The sequence below is a fragment of the Protomyctophum parallelum genome (genome assembly GCF_964188405.1).
Source record: "Protomyctophum parallelum genome assembly, chromosome: 10".
NCBI lineage: Eukaryota > Metazoa > Chordata > Actinopteri > Myctophiformes > Myctophidae > Protomyctophum > Protomyctophum parallelum.
The window spans coordinates 46,113,670-46,127,173 of record NC_139704.1 but is presented as its reverse complement, the minus strand read 5'-3'; the positions used below and the strand labels follow the sequence as shown (position 1 = coordinate 46,127,173).

The following is a 13,504-nucleotide window of genomic DNA, read 5'->3' as shown; positions in this document are numbered from 1 at the left end:
TGAACATGAAATAAGTTGAATTGTTGTACAACTGTTTGTTCTTCACCTCATTTATCCCATTTGAAATATGGTGGTATAAACTCTGCTCCTCTGATAATCTCTCCTGTCAATCACACAGATTAGACTAAACCTCAGCTTCACTAAAAGGTTTTCATTTAAGACAATAAAGGTGTATAATTATGGAAGGTTAATTTACAGATTCACCTGCCAGTTCAAATCAAGCCATTGATTACTGTCGCTCCTATTGTATATCTGACTGTTGAAATCTTTTCTTTGTTGGTACAAAGACTTGATTGTGTGTTTTATTTTATTGCCTTCCAGTTTGACATTGTTTTTAAATTAAAGAGCATCAATAATGTTTATCAGGAATACTAATGTATTGTCAGTCTTGCACTTTAATGCAATTACTATAGAACTGTTAATTGTAAATCTAATATTAATGATCTTTGGGGATTTGATTTACGAGAATGTACAAGAAAATGCTTAGTTAATCCATTCATAAAACTTTACAACTGGAACCAATTATGTGTCCATGTTGTTATTTGTATGTACACTTTAGAGTGTATTTTGTCCACACAAACAATAAATTCCCATCATTGACAAAAAAGCAAAAAGCAAATGGGCATAGTGTCTATTTTATGTCATGATGATGTACTATGATAAGAGCGCCCCTCACTTCACACGGGTGTGATTTTTATGTGCACATTTACAGTAACAATTATCAGACATGGAGTTCTATCATAGTACAGTCAAAGTCTTGATTTACTAACTTTCATAGAAATTAACGAGGAGAGGATGAGGAGAGATTTGGGAGAGGGAAGGAGTGGATCTGCTCACTGCTCAAATCTAAAATACCTAAAACCACATATTACACACATAAAAGATCTATCCCCCAGGAAAGTGTTCTAAATCTGCTAAACGTAACATATAATATTTTTGCAAAAAGGGTGAAGTGTCCCTTTAACTGCAACAAGGAAGTTTCTCAGTAAATCTAAACTGAAAGTACAGCGCTGACAGAAGCTGGGTGTTAGACAGCTCACTGCACTCTCTCTACCACACCTTCAGTCGACGGATCTTTCACAGAAATACTTAGACAGGTGAGTAGCCTACAACAAACTATATGACTTAATACAATATATATATATATAACCGCTCCTATCCAGCAGAATAACAAACGCTCCAACTGATATCTCAAGGTTGTTTATTTCCCCAAGACAACATGAAAAACTGCAACACAAAACACGATATCCTTTTAAACACAATGAAACATGAAATATGAAAGTCCTTGTTGTCAGTCAATCATGATGTCCGTATTATATATAAACAAACACTGCAATGAGATGTACACAAACAATTAAACGACAGAATTACAACACTGTTTACAAACAAAGAAAACAACAACATGTAACATACCGTGTGCGCCTTCTGCAGATTATTTTAGGAGAGCTACGTTATCTTCTCTTATGTTCTTTATTTAAGGACACTCTTTTTAGACGTGGGAAGAGCTCCTTGCACCACTGAAACCCAGCTTGTTCTGAGTTCAGCTCACACAGGTGCAATCAATGCTGCCTCAGTCTAATCACAGGGCTCTGCTCCTGCATGCCCTTCCAGGTCATAATGAACAGCAATAAAGGACCAGGCACCACACACAGCATGCAAATACAATATGTACCCAAATAAACATACATATAATGTTCACATATTATACATTTTCAGAAAGGTAAGCAATAAAATAGAATATTACAAAATGCCCATTGCTGGGACAGCTACAATATCATTAATTGACAGAGAATGTATATATATCCATACATGATCTTATACTATTCTTTGATTATCCTCAGTATAAATCACAGGTTTCAATAATGTAACCAAAGAGTAGCCTGACCTAAGCAGAGACATTTCTGGTCTAGAGGGGCGGGTCGCGCCTCAGAAATGCGCGCACCCTGATTGGATCTCATCGATCTGTCCGTCACCCCCGGCCCCTCCTCTCCCCCCTAGTGCAGCGCTACGTCACATAATTTAGAGCGACGCCCACCCGGAAGGGTTGACTCCCACTTTTAGACTGGTTCAGCCCACGGCTTTTTCCAGGCTTTCATCTTTCGCGCAGACGAAATAAAAGCCTGGGTATCGAGGCTAACCAAAGAGTAACCCCGCCCGTGAGAGCAGGGTTCTTCCAATCTTCCGCCGTAGTCTGAAAAGTGAAAACCCACCTCTTCAGACTCCATCATGGCCCGAAGCACACATTTACAGGCATATGCAAAGGCCCAACTTATGTAATTTAAGATAGCATTTTATGTACACTCATAAAGACAGCACTATAAAGTAGGCCAGGCTATACATGCATATAGTTTCATAGATATTCCACTGTTACGTTCTTAGCTTATGTATGATTCATGAATTACTTTTTTTATGTATGTGATGTATTGCCATGCTTTTTGTTCTTGCTTAATGTAAATCTCTCTGGATTAAGAGCGTCTGCTAAATGCCTACATTGTAAATTGTAAGAGTATCAATACTACCATGTAGAAAGTCTTGTACACAACATTTACTTGAGTAAAAGTATTGGCATCAAAATATACTTAAAGTACCAAAACTCATTTATACAGACTGTCCCATTTCAAGTATTCAAATGTATAAAAATACCTTTTGAAAATAGCAGATATACAAACTCACAATGTGTTGCATCGCAACCTATTGTGAGCTAGTAGATCATCTATTTTCAAATGGACGAAATATATATAGGGCTTAATGTATGCTTAATGTATGTTTTGTAATGATAAATCTACAAATAATGAAGTAAAAGTATAATATTTTGATCCTTAGTGTAGTAGTGTAGTAGAGTAGAATTAAAAGTATTGGAAATTCGAAATACTCAAGTAAAGTACAGAAAGGTACAGTACTTGAGTAAATGTAGTTAAGTAAATGTACTATCATAGGCACATGCCTATCATCACACAGGCATGTGCCTGTCTGCCTATGTGTAAATATGTACCTGACTGTCAACAACTGTTCCAAAAGAAACATCAGATCGAGTTATTATAACCATTGAACTGTTTCATTCAAGAACTACATTTCTTTCACTTTTTATTTCCAGCGTGTAGAGATGGCGTGTGCCGGCAGCAGCCTCCTGTCTGAAGAGCAGTTCCTGTGTTCTATCTGTCTGGATGTGTTCACTGATCCAATCAGCACTCCATGTGGACACAACTACTGCAACGCCTGCATCACAGGTTACTGGGACACTAAGGATGTGTGTCAGTGTCCGCTATGCAAAGAAACCTTCTACAAGAGACCAGCGTTCTCCGTTAATAAAGTCCTCTCCGAGATGGCCGATCAGTTCAGGAAGTCAAAGCAGCTGAAGAAAACCACAACCCCAGAACCTGCTGAACCAGATGACGTCTCCTGTGACATCTGTACTGAGAACAAGCTCAAGGCCGTGAAGTCCTGCCTGATATGTCTGACCTCCTACTGTGAGACTCACCTGGAGCGTCATCGCACAGTCCCAGCATTAAAACGACACACACTAATCGACCCCGTGAAGAACCTGGAGGCCTATATGTGTGAGAAACATGACCGACCTTTGGAGATGTTCTGTAAGACCGACCACACATGTGTTTGTCAGTTCTGCACTCAGTTAGAGCACAAGTTACATCAGATTGTGTCTATGAAAGAGGCATATGAAGGAAAGAAGGCTGAGCTGGGAGAGACAGAGGCTGAAGTTCAGCAGATGATCCAAGAGAGACAACTGAAGGTCCAGGAGGTCCAACACTCAGTAGATCTCAGTAAGAAAGATGCAGACAGAGAGATGGCAGGCAGTGTGCAGGTCTTCACTGCTCTGATCAGCTGTATTGAGCGAAGCCAGGCTGAGCTCATTTGTGGGATTGCAGAGAAGCAGAAAACAACAGAGAAACAGGCTGAAGGCTTCATTAAAGATCTGCAACAGGAAATCTCTGAGTTGAAGAAGAGGATCTCTGAGCTGAAGCAGCTCTCACTCACTGAAGACCACGTCCACCTCCTCCAGAACTTCACATCCATCAACACTGGGTGGAGACCCACCAAGGACTGGACAAAGGTCAAGGTCCATCAGTCTCCACACCTGGGGACAGTGAAGACAGCTGTGGCTCAGCTGGAGAAGACACTCAGTCAAGAGATAGAGAAGGAGCTGCATGATGCTGAGCTGGGTCCAGCAATATGCTGTGGATGTAACTCTGGACCCTGATACAGCACACTGCAAACTCATCCTGTCTGAGGATGGAAAACAAGTGAGTTATGGAGCCGTGAAGAAGAATCTCCCAGACAACAAAGAGAGATTCTCTCAATGTCTCAGTGTCTTAGGAAAACAAAGCTTCTCCTCAGGAAGGTTTTACTTTGAGGTTCAGGTTAAAGGGAAGACATGGTGGGATTTAGGAGTGGCCAGAGAGTCCATCAACAGGAAGGGACCACTCACACTTAGCCCCAACAACGGTTACTGGTCTATAGAGTTGAAGAATGGAAATGAGTACAGGGCTGGTGCTGGCCCTGCTGTCCTCCTCCTTGTAAGAGAGAAGCTCCAGAAAGTGGGAGTGTTTGTGGATTATGAGGAGGGTCTGGTCTCCTTTTATGATGTGGAGTCCAGAGTTCACCTCTACTCTTTCAGTGGCTGCTCCTTCACTGAGAGACTCTGTCCATACTTCAGTCCCAGTTTGAATTATGATGGTAAAAACTCAGCTCCTCTGATCATCTCTCCTGTCAGTCACACTGATTAAAAATCTCATTTTAACATGAACAGGTTAGTTTTAAAATGTATATGGACGGTTGATTCACCGTTTTAGTCAACTGTTGGTTCAAATCATGCCATTTAAGAGTTGTTCATATTCTACTGCATAAACAGACATGATTTTTACATGATTGTCTGAAGTACAGCCAGAGATGAATATGATAAATTGAGTATCAAAATATTTAGTTTAAAATGTATTCTGTCTGTGACATCTATATTCCTTTCTTCGTACAATGACTTAGTTTGTTTCATGTGATTGCGTTCAAGTTTAAGGTAAACCCAATATTTTCATTAATGTGAATTAATTCTTTTTTTTTTGTTATCAAATGTTTTTTATTTTAAGACAAATCACAATAATACACGTTAACAACATGAATGACTTAAAGAAAACAAAACACATATAAAACAACACATAACAGCAAAAGCAAGGAACACAAAAACAAACAATCCCACCCACCCCTCCCCCCCGAGACCAAAGATGCCACAAAATGTTAATGTGAATTAATTCTTAATCAGGAAATGCAATATTTCATTGTTAGTCTTGTACATTAAAGCAATTACTACAGAATTGTTAATTAAAAATATGTAATGATGTTGATGTTAATAATTGTTTATGTGGATGTGTTATCAATTAAAGATAAAATGAAAAAATACATGAGCCATTGTAATAATGTAGCCTATATTGTATAGCAGTCTGTGCACCAATTGAATTTCACTCATTTTGTAGTTGTTGCTATTTTACGTCATGATGTACGATAAGAGTGCCCCTCACTTCACACAGGTGTGATTTTTATCTGCACATGTACAGTAACAATGATCACACATCATAGTAAACCATTTTGATTGATTGAAATATTTATTAACAGTTTGCAGAATTACAGTACATTTCAAGTAGGCCTACAACTCAATACAAAGACTTTTAACTGTGTGGACGACACCATAAAGCATTACACTTGTTTACAAAATGTGCATGTCTTCATGACTGTTGGTAGGGCGTTCCACATTTTGGTGGCATATAGAAGCAAAATTAATTTAGTCCCCCATGTATTGTTTTATTTTTATTGTGCCTAACAAACATACAATTGTTAGTTTGAAGAAGTTTTTGAGGAAGCAATTTTTTAAATAGTGTATTGATATGAACAAGATTTAGATATTCAGTAAAGTTATGTAAATGTTGGAACGTCCTCCATGGGCTTTAGGCACTGGTAGACAGTATTATCTGACCCCTGGTGGCCACTCTTTGACATTGTGCATTCTGCTTCATGTCTGGTAAATAAAGAAATGTCTATTCTCAGCTGAAAACCTTTTCTCTTCTGTTGAACATGAAATAAGTTGAATTGTTGTACATAATTTCTCCTGTTCATCCTCATGGTTCAGGACACACAGATATGTTTAACAGTAATATGCCTAGATTGATATAATGGGCCTACAAAAGTTGACACAATCTCCTGTCCTAATAAATGTAACATTTCGTTACCAAAAAAGAAAGAAAGAAAATGTATTAATTCATTCACTAGAGCCTTATCAAAAGGCCTTCAAATCTATTGCAATAACTTGATTTTCACGAATCACGTTATTGCATCAGTAGGCCTAATAAACAATGTCCTACACTGACACAAATTGACAACTTTACAAAAACAAAAATACATCCATATTGCTTTTCATCATCAAGTCAACTTGATGACATAATGTTGTATAAAGTAAATTGAAGACAACAGGCCTTTTTTTAGTGCAATAGATCATAATGTAATAATCTACTGCAACGTAATATTACATAATTATGTAACTGAGCGTACAAATGTTAACTTAAACAGGTGGAATTTTACCGTACTTTTGAGGTACTTTTGCTTTACATAGTGATTCCATACAGTATGTATGTGCTGCAGTGCAGCACATACATATTATATAGCACAAGCACATAACAAAATATCAATGCATTAATAATTACAATCCAATAGACATTCTGCAGCTATAGGGTTTGCTGGTAGGCTACTGTGGCTGTGAGTATATTTTGATGCCTTTTTTGAAGACCATTGTACTTATAGCTTTCTTGACCCTCCTGTCCTCCTCCCTGTAAGAGAGGAGCTCCAGAAAGTGGGAGTGTTTGTGGATTATGAGGAGGGTCTGGTCTCCTTTTATGATGTGGAGTCCAGAGTTCATCTCTACTCTTTCACTGGCTGCTCCTTCACTGAGAGACTCTATCCTTTCTTCAGTCCTAGTGTCAAAAGGCTCATGGAGAGGCTCATCAATCCAATCAGGCCTGATTGAATGGCAGGTTGTTCCCTGGCCACGCACAGGTGTGGGAGGCTATATAAGTGGCCTAGCTGCACTCATTTCCCAAAGCCCAGATCACCAAACCACTGCTGCCTGTCTCCCAAACATAAACCGCCACCTTCTACCACCTCCTGCAACCCTCCAACCTGTGTGCGTCCAAGAGCAAACGTAAGTCAGAAAGGCTGTGGAACAGCAACTGTTTGTTCTTCACCTCATTTATACCACCATTTGAAATATGGTGGTATAAACTCTGCTCCTCTGATAATCTCTCCTGTCAATCACACAGATTAGACTAAACCTCAGCTTCACTAAAAGGTTTTCATTTAAGACAATAAAGGTGTATAATTATGGAAGGTTAATTTACAGATTCACCTGCCAGTTCAAATCAAGTCATTGATTACTGTCGCTCCTATTCTATATCTGACTGTTGAAATCTTTTCTTCATTTCTTTGTTAATAGTACAACGACTTGATTGTGTGTTTTATTTTATTGCCTTCCAGTTTGACATTGTTTTTAAATTAAGGAGCATGAATAATGTTTATCAGGAATACTAATGTATTGTCAGTCTTGTACTTTAATGCAATTACTATAGAACTGTTAATTGTAAATCTAATATTAATGATCTTTGGGGATTTGATTTACGAGAATGTACAAGAAAACACGAAGATTTATGTATATTTCCGCACAGTAATGAGCAGGATAATATGTCTATACAGGTATATGCTACCTTAGAATAGATGTAGGCCTAGACCTATTTGACAGTGCATAAACACAACATTTACTTACTAGTAAAAGTACAAAAGTTTTGGCATCAAAATATACCTAATGTACCAAAACTCATTTATACAGAATGTCCCATTTCAAGTATTCAAATGTATAAAAAGATCTTTTGAAAATGGCAGATATACAAACTCACAATGCGTCGCATCGCAACCTATTGTGAGCTAGTAGATCATCTATTTTCAAATGGACGAAATATATATAGGGCTTAATGCATGTAATGTATGCTTAATGTATGTTTTGTAATGATAGATCTAAAAATAACGAAGTAAAAGTATAATATTTTGATCCGTAATGTAGTAGTGGAGTAGAATTAAAAGTATTGGAAATACTCAAGTAAAGTACAGAAAGGTACAGTACTTGAGTAAATGTAGTTAAGTAAATGTACTATCATAGGCACATGCCTATCATCACACAGGCATGTGCCTGTCTGCCTATGTGTAAATATGTACCTGACTGTCAACAACTGTTCCAAAAGAAACATCAGATCGAGTTATTATAACCATTGAACCGTTTAATTCAAGAACTACATTTCTTTCACTTTTTATTTCCAGTGTGTAGAGATGGCGTGTGCCGGCAGCAGCCTCCTGTCTGAAGAGCAGTTCCTGTGTTCTATCTGTCTGGATGTGTTCACTGATCCGATCACAACTCCATGTGGACACAACTACTGCAACGCCTGCATCACACGTTACTGGGACACTAAGGATGTGTGTCAGTGTCCGCTATGCAAAGAAACCTTCTACAAGAGACCAGCGTTCTCCGTTAATAAAGTCCTCTCCGAGATGGCTGATCAGTTCAGGAAGTCAAAGCAGCTGAAGAAAACTTCAACCACAACCCCAGAACCTGCTGAACCAGATGACGTCTCCTGTGACGTCTGTACTGAGAACAAGCTCAAGGCCGTGAAGTCCTGCCTGATGTGTCTGACCTCCTACTGTGAGACTCACCTGGAGCGTCATCGCACAGTCCCAGCATTAAAACGACACACACTAATCGACCCTGTGAAGAACCTGGAGGACTATATGTGTCAGAAACATGACAGACCTTTGGAGATGTTCTGTAAGACCGACCACACCTGTGTTTGTCAGTTCACTCAGTCAGACCACAAGTTACATCAGATTGTGTCTATGAAAGAGGCATATGAAGGAAAGAAGGCTGAGCTGGGACAGACAGAGGCTGAAGTTCAGCAGATGATCCAGGAGAGACAACTGAAGGTCCAGGAGGTCCAACACTCAGTAGATCTCAGTAAGAAAGATGCAGACAGAGAGATGGCAGACAGTGTGCAGGTCTTCACTGCTCTGATCAGCTGTATTGAGAGAAGCCAGGCTGAGCTCATTGGTGGGATTGAAGAGAAGCAGAAAACGACAGAGAAACAGGCTGAAGGCTTCATTAAAGATCTGCAACAGGAAATATCTGAGTTAAAGAAGAGAAGCTCTGAGCTGAAGCAACTCTCACTCACTGAAGACCTCCTCCAGAACTTCACATCCATCAACACTGGGTGGAGACCCACCAAGGACTGGACAAAGGTCAAGGTCCATCAGTCTCCACACCTGGGGACAGTGAAGACAGCTGTGGCTCAGCTGAAGAAGACACTCAGTAAAGAGATAGAGAAGGAGCTGCGTGATGCTGAGCTGAGGAGGGTCCAGCAATATGCTGTGGATGTAACTCTGGACCCTGATACAGCACACTGCGACCTCATCCTGTCTGAGGATGGAAAACAAGTGAGTGATGGAGACGTGGAGAAGAATCTCCCAGACAACAAAGAGAGATTCTCTTCATGTGCCTCTGTCTTAGGAAAACAAAGCTTCTCCTCAGGAAGGTTTTACTATGAGGTTCAGGTTAAAGGGAAGACTGAGTGGGGTTTAGGAGTGGCCAGAGAGTCCATCAACAGGAAGGGACCAATCACACTGAGCCCCAACAACGGTTACTGGTCTATAGTGTTGAGGAATGGAAATAAGTACTGGGCTGCTGCTGACCCTACTGTCCTCCCTGTGAGAGAGAAGATCCAGAAAGTGGGAGTGTTTGTGGATTATGAGGAGGGTCTGGTCTCCTTTTATGATGTGGAGTCCAGAGTTCATCTCTACTCTTTCAGTGGCTGCTCCTTCACTGAGAGACTATCCATACTTCGATACTGGACTACATGATGATGGTAAAAACTCTGCTCCTCTGATCATCTCTCCTGTCAGTCACACTGATTAAAAATCTCACTTTAACATGAACAGGTTAGTTTTAAAATGTATATGGACGGTTGATTCACAGTTTTAGTCAACTGTTGGTTCAAATCATGCCATTTAAGAGTTGTTCATATTCTACTGCATAAACAGACATGATTTTACATGATTGTCTGAAGTACAGCCAGAGATTAATATTAAATTGAGTATCAAAATATTTAGTTTAAAAAATGTATTCTGTCTGTGAGACATCTATATTCCTTTCTTCGTACAATGACTTGTGTTTCATGTGATTGTGTTCAAGTTTAAGGTAAACCCAATATTTTCATTAATGTGAATTAATTCTTAATCAGGAAATGCAATGTTTCATTGTTAGTCTTGTACATTAAAGCAATTACTACAGAATTGTTAATTAAAAATATGTAATGATGTTGATAATTGTTTATGTGGATGTGTTATCAATTAAAGATAAAATGAAAAAATACATGAGCCATTGTAATGTAGCCTATATTGTATAGCAGTCTGTGCACCAATTGAATTTCACTCATTTTGTAGTTGGCCGATATGCTTACCCTAGTATTTTTGAGGGGCGCTAGTCCCTCCTATATTCAGCTATTAGTGTAGATTTACGAACATTAAATTCCCATTAACATTGAATGGACAATTTACATCACGTGTCTGAGCAAATTGGCTTAGAGCGCCCCTCACTTCACACAGGTGTGATTTTTATCTGCACATGTACAGTAACAATGATCACACATGGAGTTCTATCATAGTACACAATATTGATTGATTGAAATATTTATTAACAGTTTGCAGAATTACAGTACATTTCAAGCACAACTCAATACAAACCTCGGTGTTGTCCTGGACAGTCAGCTCTCGTTCAAAGCTCACATCACGGCTGTCACTCGATCCTGTAGGTTCACACTCTATAATATACGACGAATTAGACCATTCCTCACCCAGGAATCAGCCCAGCTCCTAATCCAGACAACAGTCTTGTCAAAACTCGACTATTGTAACTCCCTCCTTACTGGCCTACCAGCATGTGCACTTAAGCCTCTCCAGCTGATCCAAAATGCCGCAGCTCGCTTGGTCTTCAACCAGCCAAAATTCTCACATGTCTCCCCCCTGCTCCGCTCCCTCCACTGGCTCCCGGTCGCTGCCTGCACAGAATACAAAACTCTGATGCTGGCATTCAAGGCAACCAAAGGTATGGCTCCCCCATATCTTGCAAGTATGATTGAACCCTACAAACCCTCCCGCGCACTCAGATCAGCCAACGCAGGGAAGCTGGAAGTACCCTCATTAAAAACGCCGGGACAACGCTCCACACGTCCCAAATTCTTCTCCCTTCTGGCTCCAAAACCCATTGCAGTCAGAACTGCAGCATCACTCCCAATCTTCCGCCGTAGTCTGAAAACCCACCTTTTCAGACTCCATGGCCCATAGCACTTACCCTACCCCCTTAGATAGCATTATTTTCTGTAGACTTAGATAGCATCTGATACAGACTTATAGCATGTTATGTAGACGGCACTATAATTGCATTGTATATAGTCATAGCACGCCATAGTACATTATGTATAGCATAGTAGTGTATATATATATATATATAGTTTATATGTATAGTCTCATAATATAGATATTCCACTGTTACTTTCTTAGCTTACGTATGTTTTATGATAAATGCTTTTGTGATGTATTCCCATGCTTTTGTTCTTGATTATTGTAAATCGCTCTGGATTAAGAGCGTCTGCTAAATGCCTAAATTGTAATTGTAAATTGTAAAGACTGTTAACTGTGAGTGGACGACCCAATAAAGCATTACACTTGGGGTCCACCTTGTTCAATTCATCCAAAACATTTAGAGACAAAGTCTCTAGTACAAATAGACACTTAAAACATTTTAATACATATTTCACTTGTAACAGTGCATTTGTAGGCTACAATGTAATATTGCTTCAAATAAATATGATTATACTTTTCCACAACGTAGGATAGGATGTTTACAGTCTTAACGGCTACTCTACTTTGGGAGTTTCTGGGAGCAATCAATGCCTAAAACCCCCTGAGAATGAACCAAATGGTAGCCAAAAAGACCCATGTTTTTTGATTGATTAATTTGATTGATTTATTAACAGTTTTAAGAATTACAGTACATTTCAAGTACAACCAAATACAAAAACTGTTAACTGTGAGTGGACGACACCATAAAGCATTACACTTGTTTACAATAGGGCCCACCATTTTCAATTCATCAAATCATTAAGAGACGTGTGAATATACACAACTATATAGTCAAAACGGGAAATCATCATAGAGGAGGTAAAAGGGGAAAAGAAACATATACAGTGAGGGGGAAAAGGGGGGGGGGGGGGAATTCAGATTTTACGGGGGCCAGTTTCGAATTGCAGCCGTCCGTAGGTGCCCTTTTTAGTGCAGTTTTGAAGGAGTCAAGGGATTCTCATGTCTTGATGACTGTTGGTAGGGCGTTCCACATTTTGGTGGCATATAGAAGCGAAATTAATTTAGTCCCCCATGTATTGTTTTATTTTTATTGTGCCTAACAAACATACAATTGTTAGTTTGAAGAAGTTTTTGAGGAAGCAATTTTTTAAATAGTGTATTGATATGAAGAAGATTTAGATATTCAGTAAAGTTATGTAAATGTTGGAACGTCCTCCATGGGCTTTAGGCACTGATAGACAGTATTATCTGACCCCTGGTGGCCACTCTTTGACATTGTGCATTCTGCTTCATGTCTGGTAAATAAAGAAATGTCTTTCTCAGCTGAAAACCTTTTCTCTTCTGTTGAACATGAAATAAGTTGAATTGTTGTACATAATTTCTCCTGTTCATTCTCATGGTTCAGGACACACAGATATGTTTAACAGTAATATGCCTAGATATAATGGGCCTACAAAAGTTGACACAATCTCCTGTCCTAATAAATGTAACATTTCGTTACCAAAAAAGAAAGAAAGAAATTAATGTATTCATTCACTAGAGCCGTATCAAAAGGCCTTCAAATCTATTGCAATAACTTGATTTTCACGAATCATGTTAATGCATCAGTAGGCCTAATAAACGATGTCCTACATTGACACAAATGGACAACTTTACAAAAACAAAAATACATCCATATTGCTTTTCATCATCAAGTCAACTTGATGACATGTTGTATAAAGTAAATTGAAGACAACAGGCCTTTTTTTTTGTGCAATAGATCATAATCTAATAATCTACTGCAACGTAATATTACATAATTATGTAACTGAGCGTACAAATGTTAACTTAAACAGGTGGAATTTTACTTTTGCTTTACATAGTGATTCCATACAGTATGTATGTGCCAAAATATCAATGCATTAATAATTACAATCCAATATAGACATTCTGCAGCTATAGGGTTTGCTGGTAGGCTACTGTGGCTGTGAGTATATTTTGATGCCTTTTTTGAAGACCTTTGTACTTATAGCTTGATTGATTGATTGAAGTATTTATTAACAGTTTGCAGAATTAC

At 38.9% G+C, this 13,504-nt stretch overlaps 2 pseudogenes across 2 annotated transcripts; both read left to right on the top strand.

Moving 5' to 3' along the window:
* The first annotated feature begins 3,103 nt into the window (after window positions 1-3,103).
* LOC310865857 (zinc finger protein RFP-like) lies at window positions 3,104-4,742 on the top strand (annotated as a pseudogene). Its single transcript has one exon. The product of its transcript is annotated as a zinc finger protein RFP-like (transcript).
* Window positions 4,743-8,370: 3,628 nt separating this feature from the next.
* On the top strand, window positions 8,371-10,003 carry LOC310865931 (zinc finger protein RFP-like; annotated as a pseudogene). Its single transcript has one exon. The product of its transcript is annotated as a zinc finger protein RFP-like (transcript).
* Window positions 10,004-13,504: the final 3,501 nt, after the last annotated feature.